The sequence below is a fragment of the Saccoglossus kowalevskii genome, chromosome 7, assembly GCF_978046115.1.
Source record: "Saccoglossus kowalevskii chromosome 7, keSacKowa6.1, whole genome shotgun sequence".
NCBI classification, from domain to species: Eukaryota; Metazoa; Hemichordata; class Enteropneusta; family Harrimaniidae; genus Saccoglossus; species Saccoglossus kowalevskii.
Window position 1 is genome coordinate 20,432,437 of NC_140647.1, and position 13,878 is coordinate 20,446,314.

The following is a 13,878-nucleotide window of genomic DNA, read 5'->3' on the forward strand; positions in this document are numbered from 1 at the left end:
GTGTAGACACGAATAGACAAAGTGGCACAAAAGGAGGAAAATTGTTACGAGAATAAATCAAAAATTATTAATTGGTTTCGCTGAGGATTAAACTCAGGGCCTTCTGCGTGTATAGCAGATGTGATAACCGCTACACCATGAAACCAGTAGGAATTACAAAACAGTGGTTATAACCCCTAAATCATGAACCGAACAGTGTAGACATGAATAGACAAAGTGGCACAAAATGACGAATATTGTTAAAAGAATAAATCAAAAATCAATAATTGGTTTCACTGAGGATCGAACCCAGGGCCTTCTGCGTGTAAAGCAGACGTGATAACCGCTACACCATGAAACCAGTTGGAATTACAAAACAGTGGTTATAACCGCTAAACCATGAACCAAACAGTGTAGACACGAATAGACAAAGTGGCACAAAAGGACGAAAATTGTTACGAGAATAAATCAAAAATTATTAATTGGTTTCACTGAGGATCGAAGTCAGGGCCTTCTGCGTGTAAAGCAGACATGATAACCGCTACACCATGAAACCACTTAGAATTACCAAAAAGTGGTTGTAACCCCTACACCCTGAACTAAACTGTGCAGACACGAATTGGCAAAGTTGCATAAAATTGTGAAAATTGTTACGAGAATATATCAAAAATTATTAATTGGTTTCACTGAGGATCGAACTCAGGGCCTTCTGCGTGTAAAGCAGACGTGATAACCGCTACACCATGAAACCACTTGGAATTACCAAACAGTGGTTATAACCCCTACACCCTGAACTAAATTGTGCAGACACGAATTGGCAAAGTTGCATAAAATTGTGAAAATTGTTACGAGAATATATCAAAAATTATTAATTGGTTTCACTGAGGATCGAACTCAGGGCCTTCTGCGTGTAAAGCAGACGTGATAACCGCTACACCATGAAACCACTTGGAATTACCAAACAGTGGTTATAACCTCTAAACCATGAACTAAACAGGATAGACATGAATAGACAAAGTGGCAAAACATGACGAAAATTGTTAAGAGAATAAATAAAAAAACATTAATTAGTTTCACTGAGTATCGAACTCAGGGCCTTCTTCGTGTAAAGCAGACGTGATAACCGCTACACCATGAAACCACTTGGAATTACCAAACAGTGGTTATAACCTCTAAACCATGAACTAAACAGGATAGACATGAATAGACAAAGTGGCAAAACATGACGAAAATTGTTAAGAGAATAAATAAAAAAACATTAATTAGTTTCACTGAGTATCGAACTCAGGGCCTTCTTCGTGTAAAGCAGACGTGATAACCGCTACACCATGAAACCAGTTGGAATTACTAAACAGTGGTTATAACCCCTACACCCTGAACTAAACTGTGCAGACACGAATTGTCAAAGTTGCATAAAATTGTGAAAATTGTTACGTTAATAAATCAAAAAGTTATTAGTTGGTTTTACTGAGGATCAAACTTAGGGCCTTCTGCGTGTAAAGCAGACATGATAACCGCTTCACCATGAAACCAGTTGGAATTACCAAACAGTGGTTATAACCTCTAAACCATGAACCAAACAGTGTAGACACGAATAGACAAAGTGGCACAAAAGGACGAAAATTGTTACGAGAATAAATCAAAAATTATTAATTGGTTTCACTGAGGATCGAACTCAGGGCCTTCTGCGTGTAAAGCTGACGTGATAACCGCTACACCATGAAACCAGTTTGAATTACCAAACACTGGTTACAACCACTAAACCATGAAGCAAACAGTGTAGACACGAATAGACAAAGTGGCACAAAAGGGCGAACATTGTTACGAGAATAAATCAAAAAATATTAATTGGTTTCACTGAGGATCGAAGTCAGGGCCTTCTGCGTGTAAAGCTGACGTGATAACCGTTACACCATGAAACCACTTAGAATTACCAAAAAGTGGTTGTAACCCCTACACCCTGAACTAAACTGTGCAGACACGAATTGGCAAAGTTGCATAAAATTGTGAAAATTGTTACGAGAATAAATCAAAAATTATTAATTGGTTTCGCTGAGGATTAAACTCAGAGCCTTCTGCGTGTATAGCAGATGTGATAACCGCTACACCATGAAACCAGTAGGAATTACAAAACAGTGGTTATAACCCCTAAATCATGAACCAAACAGTGTAGACATGAATAGACAAAGCGGCACAAAATGACGAATATTGTTAAAAGAATAAATCAAAATTTATTAATTGGTTTCACTGACAATCGAAGTCAGGGCCTTCTGCGTGTAAAGCAGACGTGATAACCGCTACACCATGAAACCAGTTGGAATTACAAAACAGTGGTTATAACCCTACACCCTGAACTAAACTGTGTGGACACGAATTGTCAAAGTTGCATAAAATTTTGCAAATTGTTGCGAGAATAATTCAAAATGTATTAATTGGTTTCACTGAGGATCGAACTCAGGGCCTTCTGCGTGTAAAGCAGACGTGATAACCGCTACACCATGAAACCAGTTGGAATTACCAAACACTGGTTATAACCCCTAAATCATGAACCAAACAGTGTAGACATGAACAGACAAAGTGGCACAAAAGGACGAAAATTGTTACGAGAATAAATCAAAAATTATTAATTGGTTTCACTGAGGATCGAACTCTGGGCATTCTGCGTGTAAAGCTGACGTGATACCCGCTACACCAGGAAACCAGTTTGAATTACCAAACACTGGTTACAACCACTAAACCATGAAGCAAACAGTGTAGACACGAATAGACAAAGTGGCACAAAAGGGCGAACATTGTTACGAGAATAAATCAAAAATTATTAATTGGTTTCACTGAGGATCGAAGTCAGGCCCTTCTGCGTGTAAAGCTGACGTGATAACCGCTACACCATGAACCACTTAGAATTACCAAAAAGTGGTTGTAACCCCTACACCCTGAACTAAACTGTGCAGACACGAATTGGCAAAGTTGCATAAAATTGTGAAAATTGTTACGAGAATAAATCAAAAATTATTAATTGGTTTCGCTGAGGATTAAACTCAGGGCCTTCTGCGTGTATAGCAGATGTGATAACCGCTACACCATGAAACCAGTAGGAATTACAAAACAGTGGTTATAACCCCTAAATCATGAACCATACAGTGTAGACATGAATAGACAAAGTGGCACAAAATGACGAATATTGTTAAAAGAATAAATCAAAATTTATTAATTGGTTTCACTGACAATCGAAGTCAGGGCCTTCTGCGTGTAAAGCAGACGTGATAACCGCTACACCATGAAACCAGTTGGAATTACAAAACAGTGGTCATAACCCTTGCACCCTGAACTAAACTGTGCAGACACGAATTGTCAAAGTTGCATGCAATATTGCAAATTGTTGCGAGAATAAATCAAAATGTATTAATTGGTTTCACTGAGGATCGAACTCAGGGCCTTCTGCGTGTAAAGCAGACGTGATAACCGCTACACCATGAAACCACTTGGAATTACCAAACAGTGGTTATAACCCCTAAACCATGAACTAAACAGGGTAGATATGAATAGACAAAGTGGCACAACATGACGAAAATTGTTAAGAGAATAAATCAAAAATTATTAATTGGTTTCACTGAGGATCGAAGTCAGGGCCTTCTGCGTGTAAAGCAGACATGATAACCGCTACACCATGAAACCAGTTGGAATTACCAAACAGTGGTTTTAACCCCTAAACCATGAACTAAACAGTGTAGACATGAATAGACAAAGTGGCAGAAAATGACGAAAATTGTAAAGAGAATAAATCAAAAATAATTAATTGGTTTCACTGAGGATCGAACTCAGGGTCTTCTGCGTGTAAAGGAGACATGATAACTGCTACACCATGAAACCAGTTGGAATTACAAAACAGTGGTTATAACCCCTACACCCTGAACTAAACTGTGCAGACACGAATTGTCAAAGTTGCATAAAATTTTGCAAATTGTTGCGAGAATAAATCAAAATGTATTAAATGGTTTCACTGAGGATCGAAGTCAGTGTCTTCTGCGTGTAAAGCAGACGTGAAAACCGCTACACCATGAAACCAGTTGGAATTACCAAACACTGGTTATAACCGCTAAACCATGAAGCAAACAGTGTAGACATGAATAGACAAAGAGGCACAAAAGGGCGAACATTGTTACGAGAATAAATCAAAAATTATTAATTGGTTTCACTGAGGATCGAACTCAGGGCTTTCTGCGTGTAAAGCAGACGTGATAACCGCTACACCATGAAACCAGTTGGAATTACCAAACAGTGGTTTTAACCCCTACACCCTGAACTAAACTGTGCAGACACGATTTGGCAAAGTTACATAAAATTGTGAAAATTGTTACGAGAATAAATCAAAAATTATTAATTGGTTTCACTGAGGATCGAACTCAGGGTCTTCTGCGTGTAAAGCAGACGTGATACCCGCTACACCATAAAACCGGTTGGAAATAGCCAACAGTGGTTATAACCGCTAAACCATGAACTAAACAGTGTAGACATGGACAGACAAAGTGGCACAAAAGGACGAAAATTGTTACGAGAATAAATCAAAAATTATTAATTGGTTTCACTGAGGATCGAACTCAGGGCCTTCTGCGTGTAAAGCTGACGTGATAACCGCTACACCATGAAACCAGTTTGAATTACCAAACACTGGTTACAACCACTAAACCATGAAGCAAACAGTGTAGACACGAATAGACAAAGTGGCACAAAAGGGCGAACATTGTTACGAGAATAAATCAAAAATTATTAATTGGTTTCACTGAGGATCGATGTCAGGGCCTTCTGCGTGTAAAGCTAACGTGATAACCGCTACACCATGAAACCACTTAGAATTACCAAAAAGTGGTTGTAACCCCTACACCCTGAACTAAACTGTGCAGATACGAATTGGCAAAGTTGCATAAAATTGTGAAAATTGTTGCGAGAATAAATCAAAAATTATTAATTGGTTTCGCTGAGGATTAAATTCAGGGCCTTCTGCGTGTATAGCAGATGTGATAACCGCTACACCATGAAACCAGTAGGAATTACAAAACAGTGGTTATAACCCCTAAATCATGAACCAAAGAGTGTAGACATGAATAGACAAAGTGGCACAAAATGACGAATATTGTTAAAAGAATAAATCAAAAATCATTAATTGGTTTCACTGAGGATCGAACTCAGGGTCTTCTGCGTGTAAAGCAGACGTGAAAACCGCTACACCATGAAACCAGTTGGAATTACCAAACACTGGTTATAATCGCTAAACCATGAAGCAAACAGTGTAGACATGAATAGACAAAGTGGCACAAAATGACGAATATTGTTTAAAGAATAAATCAAAAATCATTAATTGGTTTCACTGAGGATCGAACTCAGGGCCTTCTGCGTGTAAAGCAGACATGATAACCGCTACACCATGAAACCAGTTGGAATTACAAAACAGTGGTTTTAACCCCTACACCCTGAACTAAACTGTGCAGACACGAATTGGCAAAGTAGCATAAAATTGTGAAAATTGTTACAAGAATACATCAAAAATTATTATTTGGTTTCACTGAGGATCGAACTCAGGGCCTTCTGCGTGTAAAGCAGACGTGATAACCGCTACACCATGAAACCAGTTGGAATTACCAAACAGTGGTTATAACCGCTAAACCATGAACCAAACAGTGTTAACACGAATAGACAAAGTGGCACAAAAGGACGAAAATTGTTACGAGAATGAATCAAAAATTATTAATTGGTTTCACTGAGGATCGAAGTCAGGGCCTTCTGCGTGTAAAGCAGACATGATAACCGCTACACCATGAAACCAGTTGGAATTACCAAACAGTGGTTTTAACCCCTAAACCATGAACTAAACAGTGTAGACATGAATAGACAAAGTGGCAGAAAATGACGAAAATTGTAAAGAGAATAAATCAAAAATAATTAATTGGTTTCACTGAGGATCGAACTCAGGGCCTTCTGAATGTGAAGCAGACGTGATAACCGCTACATCATGAAACCAGTTAGAATTATCAAACAGTGGTTATAACCGCTAAACCATGAACTACACTGTGCAGACACGAATTGGCAAAGTTGCATAAAATTGTGAAAATTGTTACGAGAATAAATCAAAAATTATTAATTGGTTTCACTGAGGATTGAACTCAGGGCCTTCTGCGTGTAAAGCAGACGTGCTAACCGCTACACCATGAAACCAGTTGGAATTACCAAACAGAGGTTATAACCGCTAAACCATGAACTAAACAGTGTAGACATGAATAGACAAAGTGGCAGAAAATGACGAAAATTGTTAAAAGAATAAATCAAAAATCCTCAATTGGTTTCACTGAGGATCGAACTCAGGGTCTTCTGCGTGTAAAGCAGACATGATAACCGCTACACTATGAAACCAGGTGAAATTACAAAACAGTGGTTATAACCCCTACACCCTTAACTAAACTGTGCAGACACGAATTGGCAAAGTTGCATAAAATTGTGCAAATTGTTACAAGAATAAATCAAAAATTATTAATTGGTTTCACTGAGGATCGAACTCAGGTCCATCTGCGTGTAAAGCAGACGTGATAACCGCTACACCATGAAACCAGTTTTAATTACCAAACAGTGGTTATAACCGCTAAACCATGAACTAAACAGTGTAGACATGAATAGATAAAGTGGCACAAAAGGACGAAAATTGTTACGAGAATAAATCAAAAATTATTAATTGGTTTCACTGAGGATCGAACTCAGGTCCATCTGCGTGTAAAGCAGACGTGATAACCGCTACACCATGAAACCAGTTTTAATTACCCAACAGTGGTTATAACCGCTAAACCATGAACTAAACAGTGTAGACATGAATAGATAAAGTGGCACAAAAGGACGAAAATTGTTACGAGAATAAATCAAAAATTGTTAATTGGTTTCACTGAGGATCGAACTCAGGTCCATCTGCGTGTAAAGCAGACGTGATAACCGCTACACCATGAAACCAGGTGGAATTTCAAAGCAGTGGTTATAACCCCTACACCCTGAACTAAACTGTGCAGACACGAATTGTCAAAGTTGCATAACATTTTGCAAATTGTTGCGAGAATAAATCAAAATGTATTAATTGGTTTCACTGAGGATCGAACTCAGGGCCTTCTGCGTGTAAAGCAGACGTGATAACCGCTACACCATGAAACCACTTAGAATTACTGAACAGTGGTTATAACCCCTACACCCTGAACTACACTGTGCAGACACGAATTGGCAAAGTTGCATAAAATTGTGAAAATTGTTACGAGAATAAATCAAAAATTATTAATTGGTTTCGCTGAGGATTAAACTCAGGGCCTTCTGCGTGTAAACCAGACGTGATAACCGCTACACCATGAAACCAGTTGGAATTACCAAACAGTGGTTATAACCGCTAAACCATAAACCAAACAGTGTAGACACGAATAGACAAAGTGGCACAAAAGGACGAAAATTGTTACGAGAATAAATCAAAAATTATTAATTGGTTTCGCTGAGGATTAAACTCAGGGCCTTCTGCGTGTATAGCAGACGTGATAACCGATACACCATGAAACCAGTAAGAATTACAAAACAATGGTTATAACCCCTAAATCATGAACCAAACAGTGTAGACATGAATAGACAAAGTGGCACAAAATGACGAATATTGTTAAAAGAATAAATCAAAAATCATTAATTGGTTTCACTGAGGATCGAACTCAGGGCCTTCTTCGTGTAAAGCAGACGTGATAACCGCTACACCATGAAACCAGGTGGAATTACAAAACAGTGGTTATAACCCCTAAACCCTGAACTAAACTGTGCAGACACGAATTGGCAAAGTTGCATAAAATTGTGAAAATTGTTACGAGAATAAATCAAAAATTATTAATTGGTTTCACTGAGGATCGAAGTCAGTGCCTTCTGCGTGTAAAGCAGACATGATAACCGCTACACCATGAAACCAGTTGGAATTAACAAACAGTGGTTTTAACCCCTAAACCATGAACCAAACAGTGTAGACATGAATAGACAAAGTGGCAGAAAATGACGAAAATTGTTAAAAGAATAAATCAAAAATCATCGATTGGTTTCACTGAGGATAGAACTCAGGGCCTTCTGCGAGTAAAGCAGACATGATAACCGCTACACCATAAAACCAGTTGGAATTACTGAACAGTGGTTATAACCCCTACACCCTGAACTACACTGTGCAGACACGAATTGGCAACGTTGCATAAAATTGTGAAAATTGTTACGAGAATAAATCAAAATTTATTAATTGGTTTCACTGAGGATCGAACTCGGGGCCTTCTGTGTGTATACCAGATGTGATATCCGCTACACCATGAAACCAGTAGGAATTACAAAACAGTGGTTATAACCCTAAATCATGAACCAAACAGTGTAGACATGAATAGACAAAGTAGCATAAAATGACGAAAATTGTTAAAAGAATAAATCAAAAAGTTATTAATTGGTTTCACTGAGGATCGAAGTCAGGGCCTTCAGTGTGTAAAGCAGACATGATAACCGCTACACCATGAAACCAGTTGGAATTACTGAACAGTGGTTATAACCCCTACACCCTGAACTACACTGTGCAGACACGAATCGGCAAAGTTGCATAAAATTGTTACGATAATAAATCAAAAATGTATTAATTGGTTTCACTGAGGATCGAACTCAGGGACTTCTGCGTGTAAAGCAGACGTGATAACCGCTACACCACGAAACCAGTTGTAATTACAAAACAGTGGTTATAACCCCTACACCCTGAACTAAACTGTGCAGACACGAATTGGCAAAGTGGCATAAAATTTTGAAAATTGTTACGAGAATAAATCAAAAAGTTATTAATTGGTTTCACTGAGGGCCTTCTGCGTGTAAAGCAGACGTGATAACCGCTACACCATGAAACCAGTTTTAATTACCAAACAGTGGTTATAACCGCTAAACCATGAACTAAACCGTGTAGACATGAATAGACAAAGTGGCACAAAAGGACGAAAATTGTTACGAGAATAAATCAAAAATTATTAATTGGTTTCACTGAGGATCGAAGTCAGGGCCTTCTGCGTGTAAAGCAGATATGATAAACGCTACACCATGAAACCAGGTGGAATTACAAAACAGTGGTTATAACCCCTACACCCTGAACTAAACTGTGCAGACACGAATTGGCAAAGTTGCATAAAATTGTGAAAATTGTTACGAGAATAAATCAAAAATTATTAATTGGTTTCACTGAGGATCGAACTCAGGGCCTTCTGAATGTGAAGCAGACGTGATAACCGCTACATCATGAAACCAGTTAGAATTATCAAACAGTGGTTATAACCGCTAAACCATGAACTACACTGTGCAGACACGAATTGGCAAAGTTGCATAAAATTGTGAAAATTGTTACGAGAATAAATCAAAAATTATTAATTGGTTTCACTGAGGATTGAACTCAGGGCCTTCTGCGTGTAAAGCAGACGTGCTAACCGCTACACCATGAAACCAGTTGGAATTACCAAACAGAGGTTATAACCGCTAAACCATGAACTAAACAGTGTAGACATGAATAGACAAAGTGGCAGAAAATGACGAAAATTGTTAAAAGAATAAATCAAAAATCCTCAATTGGTTTCACTGAGGATCGAACTCAGGGTCTTCTGCGTGTAAAGCAGACATGATAACCGCTACACTATGAAACCAGGTGAAATTACAAAACAGTGGTTATAACCCCTACACCCTTAACTAAACTGTGCAGACACGAATTGGCAAAGTTGCATAAAATTGTGCAAATTGTTACGAGAATAAATCAAAAATTATTAATTGGTTTCACTGAGGATCGAACTCAGGGCCTTCTGCGTGTAAAGCAGACGTGATAACCGCTACACCATGAAACCAGTTGGAATTACAAAACAGTGGTTTTAACCCCTACACCCTGAACTAAACTGTGCAAACAAGAATTGTCAAGGTGGCATAAAATTTAGCAAATTGTTGCTAGAATAACTCAAAATTTATTAATTGGTTTCACTGAGGATCGAACTCAGGGCCTTTTGCGTGTAAAGCAGGCGTGATAACCGCTACACCATGAAACCAGTTGGAATTACCAAACAGTGGTTTTAACCCCTAAACCATGAACTAAACAGTGTAGACATGAATAGAGAAAGTGGCAGAAAATGACGAAAATTGTAAAGAGAATAAATCAAAAATTATTAATTGGTTTCACTGAGGATCGAAGTCAGGGCCTTTTGCGTGTAAAGCAGACGTGATAACCGTTACACCATGAAACCAGATGGAATTACAAAACAGTGGTTATAACCGCTAAACCATGAACCAAACAGTGTAGACACGAACAAACAAAGTGGCACAAAAGGACGAATATTGTTACGAGAATAAATCAAAAATTATTAATTGGTTTCACTGAGGATCGAACTCAGGGCCTTCTGCGTGTAAAGCAGACGTGATAAACGCTACACCATGAAACCAGTTGGAATTACCAAACAGTGGTTATAACCGCTAAACCATGAATCAAACAGTGTAGACATGAATAGACAAAGTGGCGCAAAAGGACGAAAATTGTTACGAGAATAAATCAAAAATTATTAATTGGTTTCACTGAGGATCGAAGTCAGGGCCTTCTGCGTGTATACCAGACACGATAACCGCTACACCATGAAACCAGTTGGAATTACTGAACAGTGGTTATAACCCCTACACCCTGAACTACACTGTGCAGACAAGAATTGGCAAAGTTGCATAAAATTGTGAAAATTGTTACGATAATAAATCAAAAAGTTATTAATTGGTTTCACTGAGGATCGAACTCAGGGCCTTCTGCGTGTAAAGCAGACGTGATAACCGCTACACCATGAATCCAGTTGGAATAACCAAACAGTGGTTATAACCGCTAAACCATAAACTAAACAGTGTAGACATGAATAGACGAAGTGGCACAAAAGGACGAAAATTGTTACGAGAATAAATCAAAAATTATTAATTGGTTTCACTGAGGATCGAAGTCAGGGCCTTCTGCGTGTAAAGCAGACGTGATAACCGCTACACCATGAAACCACTTAGAATTACCAAAAAGTGGTTGTAACCCCTACACCCTGAACTAAACTGTGCAGACACGAATTGGCAAAGTTGCATAAAATTGTGAAAATTGTTACGAGAATATTTAAAAATTATTAATTTGTTTCACTGAGGATCGAACTCAGGGCCTTCTGCGTGTAAAGCAGACGTGATAAACGCTACACCATGAAACCAGTTGGAATTACCAAACAGTGGTTATAACCGCTAAACCATGAATCAAACAGTGTAGACATGAATAAACAAAGTGGCGCAAAAGGACGAAAATTGTTACGAGAATAAATCAAAAATTATTAATTGGTTTCACTGAGGATCGAAGTCAGGGCCTTCTGCGTGTAAAGCAGACACGATAACCGCTACACCATGAAATCAGTTGGAATTACTGAACAGTGGTTATAACCCCTACACCCTGAACTACACTGTGCAGACAAGAATTGGCAAAGTTGCATAAAATTGTGAAAATTGTTACGATAATAAATCAAAAAGTTATTAATTGGTTTCACTGAGGGCCTTCTGCGTGTAAAGCAGACGTGATAACCGCTACACCATGAAACCAGTTGGAATTACCAAACAGTGGTTTTAACCCCTACACCCTGAACTAAACTGTGCAGACACGAATTGGCAAAGTTGCATAAAATTGTGAAAATTGTTACGAGAATAAATCACACATCATTAATTGGTTTCACTGAGGATCGAACTCAGGGCCTTCTGCGTGTAAAGCAGACATGATAACCGCTACACCATGAATCCAGTTGGAATTACCAAACAGTGGTTATAACCACTAAACCATAAACTAAACAGTGTAGACATGAATAGACAAAGTGGCACAAAAGGACGAAAATTGTTACGAGAATAAATCAAAAATTATTAATTGGTTTCACTGAGGATCGAAGTCAGGGCCTTCTGCGTGTAAAGCAGACATGATAACCTCTACACCATGAAACCAGTTGGAATTACAAAACAGTGGTTGTAACCCCTACACCCTGAACTAAACTGTGCAGACACGAATTGGCAAAGTGGCATAAAATTTTGCAAATTGTTACGAGAATTAATCAAAAAGTTATTAATTGGTTTCACTGAGGGCCTTCTGCGTGTAAAGCAGACGTGATAACCGCTACACCATGAAACCAGGTGGAATTACCAAACAGTGGTTATAACCTCTACACCATAAGCCAAGCAGTGGAGACACGAATAGACAAAGTGGCACAAAATGACGAAAATTGTTGTGAGAATAAATCAAAAATTGTTAATTGGTTTCACAGAGGATCGAAGTCAGGGCCTTCTGCGTGTAAATCAGACGTGATAACCGCTACACCATGAAACCAGTTGGAATTATTAAACAGTGGTTATAACCGCTAAACCATGAACCAAACAGTGCAGACACGAATTGGCAAAGTTGCATAAAAGTGTGAAAATTGTTACGATAATAAATCAAAAATTTATTAATTGGTTTCACTGAGGATCGAACTCAGGCCCTTCTGCGTGTAAAGCAGACGTGATAACCGCTAAACCATGAAACCAGTTAGAATTACAAAACAGTGGTTATAACCCCTACACCCTGAACTAAACTGTGCAGACACGAATTGGTAAAGTGGCATCAAATTTTGCAAATTGCTACGAGAATAAATCAAAAAGTTACTAATTGGTTTCACTGAGGATCGAACTCAGGGCCTTCTGCGTGTAAAGCAGACGTGATAACCGCTACACCATGAAACCAGGTGGAATTACAAAACAGTGGTTATAACCTCTAAACCATGAACCAAACAGTGTAGACATGAATAGACAAAGTGGCACAAAAGGACGAAAATTGTTATGAGAATAAATCAAAAATTATTAATTGGTTTGACTGAGAATCGAAGTCAGGGCCTTCTGCGTGTAAAGCAGACATGATAACCACTAAACCATGAAAGCAGTTGGAATTACAAAACAGTGGTTATAACCCCTACACCCTGAACTAAACTGTGCAGACACGAATTGGCAAAGTGGCATAAAATTTTGAAAATTTGTACGAGAATAAATCAAAAATTATTAATTGGTTTCACTGAGGAACGAACTCAGGGCCTTCTGCGTGTAAAGCAGACGTGATAACCGCTACACCATGAAACCAGTTGGAATTACTAAACAGTGGTTATAACCGCTAAACCATGAACCAAACAGTGCAGACACGAATTGGCAAAGTTGCATAAAAGTGTGAAAATTGTTACGATAATAAATCAAAAATTTATTAATTGGTTTCACTGAGGATCGAACTCAGGCCCTTCTGCGTGTAAAGCAGACGTGATAACCGCTAAACCATGAAACCAGTTAGAATTGCAAAACAGTGGTTATAACCCCTACACCCTGAACTAAACTGTGCAGACACGAATTGGCAAAGTGGCATAAAATTGTGAAAATTTTTACGAGAATAAATCAAAAATTATTAATTGGTTTCACTGAGGATCGAACTCAGGGCTTTCTGCGTGTAAAGCAGACGTGATAACCGCTGCACCACGAAACCAGTTGGAATTACAAAACAGTGGTTATAACCAATAAACCATGAACCAAACAGTGTAGACACGAATAGACAAAGTGGCACAAAAGGACGAAAATTGTTACGAGAATAAATCAAAAATTATTAATTGGTTTCACTGAGGATCGAAGTCAGGTCCTTCTGCGTGTAAAGCAGACGTGATAACTGCTACACCATGAAACCAGTTGGAATTACAAAACAGTGGTTAGAACCCCTACAACCTGAACTAAACTGTGCAGACACGAATTATCAAAGTGGCATAAAATTTTGCAAATTGTTGCGAGAATAAATCAAAAATTATTAAT

The 13,878-nt window shown here is 38.3% G+C and overlaps 25 non-coding genes across 25 annotated transcripts; all 25 read right to left on the minus strand.

Moving 5' to 3' along the window:
- Nucleotides 1–267: 267 nt before the first annotated feature.
- TRNAV-UAC (transfer RNA valine (anticodon UAC)) lies at nt 268–340 on the minus strand. The gene has a single exon. It is a non-coding gene; the product is annotated as a tRNA-Val (tRNA).
- A 317-nt stretch (nt 341–657) lies between these two features.
- Nucleotides 658–730, minus strand: TRNAV-UAC (transfer RNA valine (anticodon UAC)). Its single transcript has one exon. It is a non-coding gene; the product is annotated as a tRNA-Val (tRNA).
- Nucleotides 731–852: 122 nt separating this feature from the next.
- TRNAV-UAC (transfer RNA valine (anticodon UAC)) lies at nt 853–925 on the minus strand. The gene has a single exon. It is a non-coding gene; the product is annotated as a tRNA-Val (tRNA).
- A 708-nt stretch (nt 926–1,633) lies between these two features.
- On the minus strand, nt 1,634–1,706 carry TRNAV-UAC (transfer RNA valine (anticodon UAC)). The gene has a single exon. It is a non-coding gene; the product is annotated as a tRNA-Val (tRNA).
- A 706-nt stretch (nt 1,707–2,412) lies between these two features.
- TRNAV-UAC (transfer RNA valine (anticodon UAC)) lies at nt 2,413–2,485 on the minus strand. The gene has a single exon. It is a non-coding gene; the product is annotated as a tRNA-Val (tRNA).
- A 901-nt stretch (nt 2,486–3,386) lies between these two features.
- Nucleotides 3,387–3,459, minus strand: TRNAV-UAC (transfer RNA valine (anticodon UAC)). Its single transcript has one exon. It is a non-coding gene; the product is annotated as a tRNA-Val (tRNA).
- A 707-nt stretch (nt 3,460–4,166) lies between these two features.
- TRNAV-UAC (transfer RNA valine (anticodon UAC)) lies at nt 4,167–4,239 on the minus strand. Its single transcript has one exon. It is a non-coding gene; the product is annotated as a tRNA-Val (tRNA).
- Nucleotides 4,240–4,361: 122 nt separating this feature from the next.
- TRNAV-UAC (transfer RNA valine (anticodon UAC)) lies at nt 4,362–4,434 on the minus strand. Its single transcript has one exon. It is a non-coding gene; the product is annotated as a tRNA-Val (tRNA).
- A 122-nt stretch (nt 4,435–4,556) lies between these two features.
- Nucleotides 4,557–4,629, minus strand: TRNAV-UAC (transfer RNA valine (anticodon UAC)). The gene has a single exon. It is a non-coding gene; the product is annotated as a tRNA-Val (tRNA).
- Nucleotides 4,630–5,141: 512 nt separating this feature from the next.
- On the minus strand, nt 5,142–5,214 carry TRNAV-UAC (transfer RNA valine (anticodon UAC)). Its single transcript has one exon. It is a non-coding gene; the product is annotated as a tRNA-Val (tRNA).
- Nucleotides 5,215–5,336: 122 nt separating this feature from the next.
- Nucleotides 5,337–5,409, minus strand: TRNAV-UAC (transfer RNA valine (anticodon UAC)). Its single transcript has one exon. It is a non-coding gene; the product is annotated as a tRNA-Val (tRNA).
- Nucleotides 5,410–5,531: 122 nt separating this feature from the next.
- TRNAV-UAC (transfer RNA valine (anticodon UAC)) lies at nt 5,532–5,604 on the minus strand. Its single transcript has one exon. It is a non-coding gene; the product is annotated as a tRNA-Val (tRNA).
- A 512-nt stretch (nt 5,605–6,116) lies between these two features.
- Nucleotides 6,117–6,189, minus strand: TRNAV-UAC (transfer RNA valine (anticodon UAC)). The gene has a single exon. It is a non-coding gene; the product is annotated as a tRNA-Val (tRNA).
- A 122-nt stretch (nt 6,190–6,311) lies between these two features.
- Nucleotides 6,312–6,384, minus strand: TRNAV-UAC (transfer RNA valine (anticodon UAC)). Its single transcript has one exon. It is a non-coding gene; the product is annotated as a tRNA-Val (tRNA).
- Nucleotides 6,385–6,506: 122 nt separating this feature from the next.
- On the minus strand, nt 6,507–6,579 carry TRNAV-UAC (transfer RNA valine (anticodon UAC)). The gene has a single exon. It is a non-coding gene; the product is annotated as a tRNA-Val (tRNA).
- A 122-nt stretch (nt 6,580–6,701) lies between these two features.
- On the minus strand, nt 6,702–6,774 carry TRNAV-UAC (transfer RNA valine (anticodon UAC)). The gene has a single exon. It is a non-coding gene; the product is annotated as a tRNA-Val (tRNA).
- Nucleotides 6,775–6,896: 122 nt separating this feature from the next.
- On the minus strand, nt 6,897–6,969 carry TRNAV-UAC (transfer RNA valine (anticodon UAC)). The gene has a single exon. It is a non-coding gene; the product is annotated as a tRNA-Val (tRNA).
- A 122-nt stretch (nt 6,970–7,091) lies between these two features.
- Nucleotides 7,092–7,164, minus strand: TRNAV-UAC (transfer RNA valine (anticodon UAC)). Its single transcript has one exon. It is a non-coding gene; the product is annotated as a tRNA-Val (tRNA).
- Nucleotides 7,165–8,643: 1,479 nt separating this feature from the next.
- Nucleotides 8,644–8,716, minus strand: TRNAV-UAC (transfer RNA valine (anticodon UAC)). Its single transcript has one exon. It is a non-coding gene; the product is annotated as a tRNA-Val (tRNA).
- A 696-nt stretch (nt 8,717–9,412) lies between these two features.
- TRNAV-UAC (transfer RNA valine (anticodon UAC)) lies at nt 9,413–9,485 on the minus strand. Its single transcript has one exon. It is a non-coding gene; the product is annotated as a tRNA-Val (tRNA).
- A 122-nt stretch (nt 9,486–9,607) lies between these two features.
- On the minus strand, nt 9,608–9,680 carry TRNAV-UAC (transfer RNA valine (anticodon UAC)). Its single transcript has one exon. It is a non-coding gene; the product is annotated as a tRNA-Val (tRNA).
- A 122-nt stretch (nt 9,681–9,802) lies between these two features.
- Nucleotides 9,803–9,875, minus strand: TRNAV-UAC (transfer RNA valine (anticodon UAC)). Its single transcript has one exon. It is a non-coding gene; the product is annotated as a tRNA-Val (tRNA).
- A 512-nt stretch (nt 9,876–10,387) lies between these two features.
- On the minus strand, nt 10,388–10,460 carry TRNAV-UAC (transfer RNA valine (anticodon UAC)). Its single transcript has one exon. It is a non-coding gene; the product is annotated as a tRNA-Val (tRNA).
- Nucleotides 10,461–12,707: 2,247 nt separating this feature from the next.
- Nucleotides 12,708–12,780, minus strand: TRNAV-UAC (transfer RNA valine (anticodon UAC)). The gene has a single exon. It is a non-coding gene; the product is annotated as a tRNA-Val (tRNA).
- A 317-nt stretch (nt 12,781–13,097) lies between these two features.
- On the minus strand, nt 13,098–13,170 carry TRNAV-UAC (transfer RNA valine (anticodon UAC)). Its single transcript has one exon. It is a non-coding gene; the product is annotated as a tRNA-Val (tRNA).
- Between the last annotated feature and the right edge of the window lie 708 nt (nt 13,171–13,878).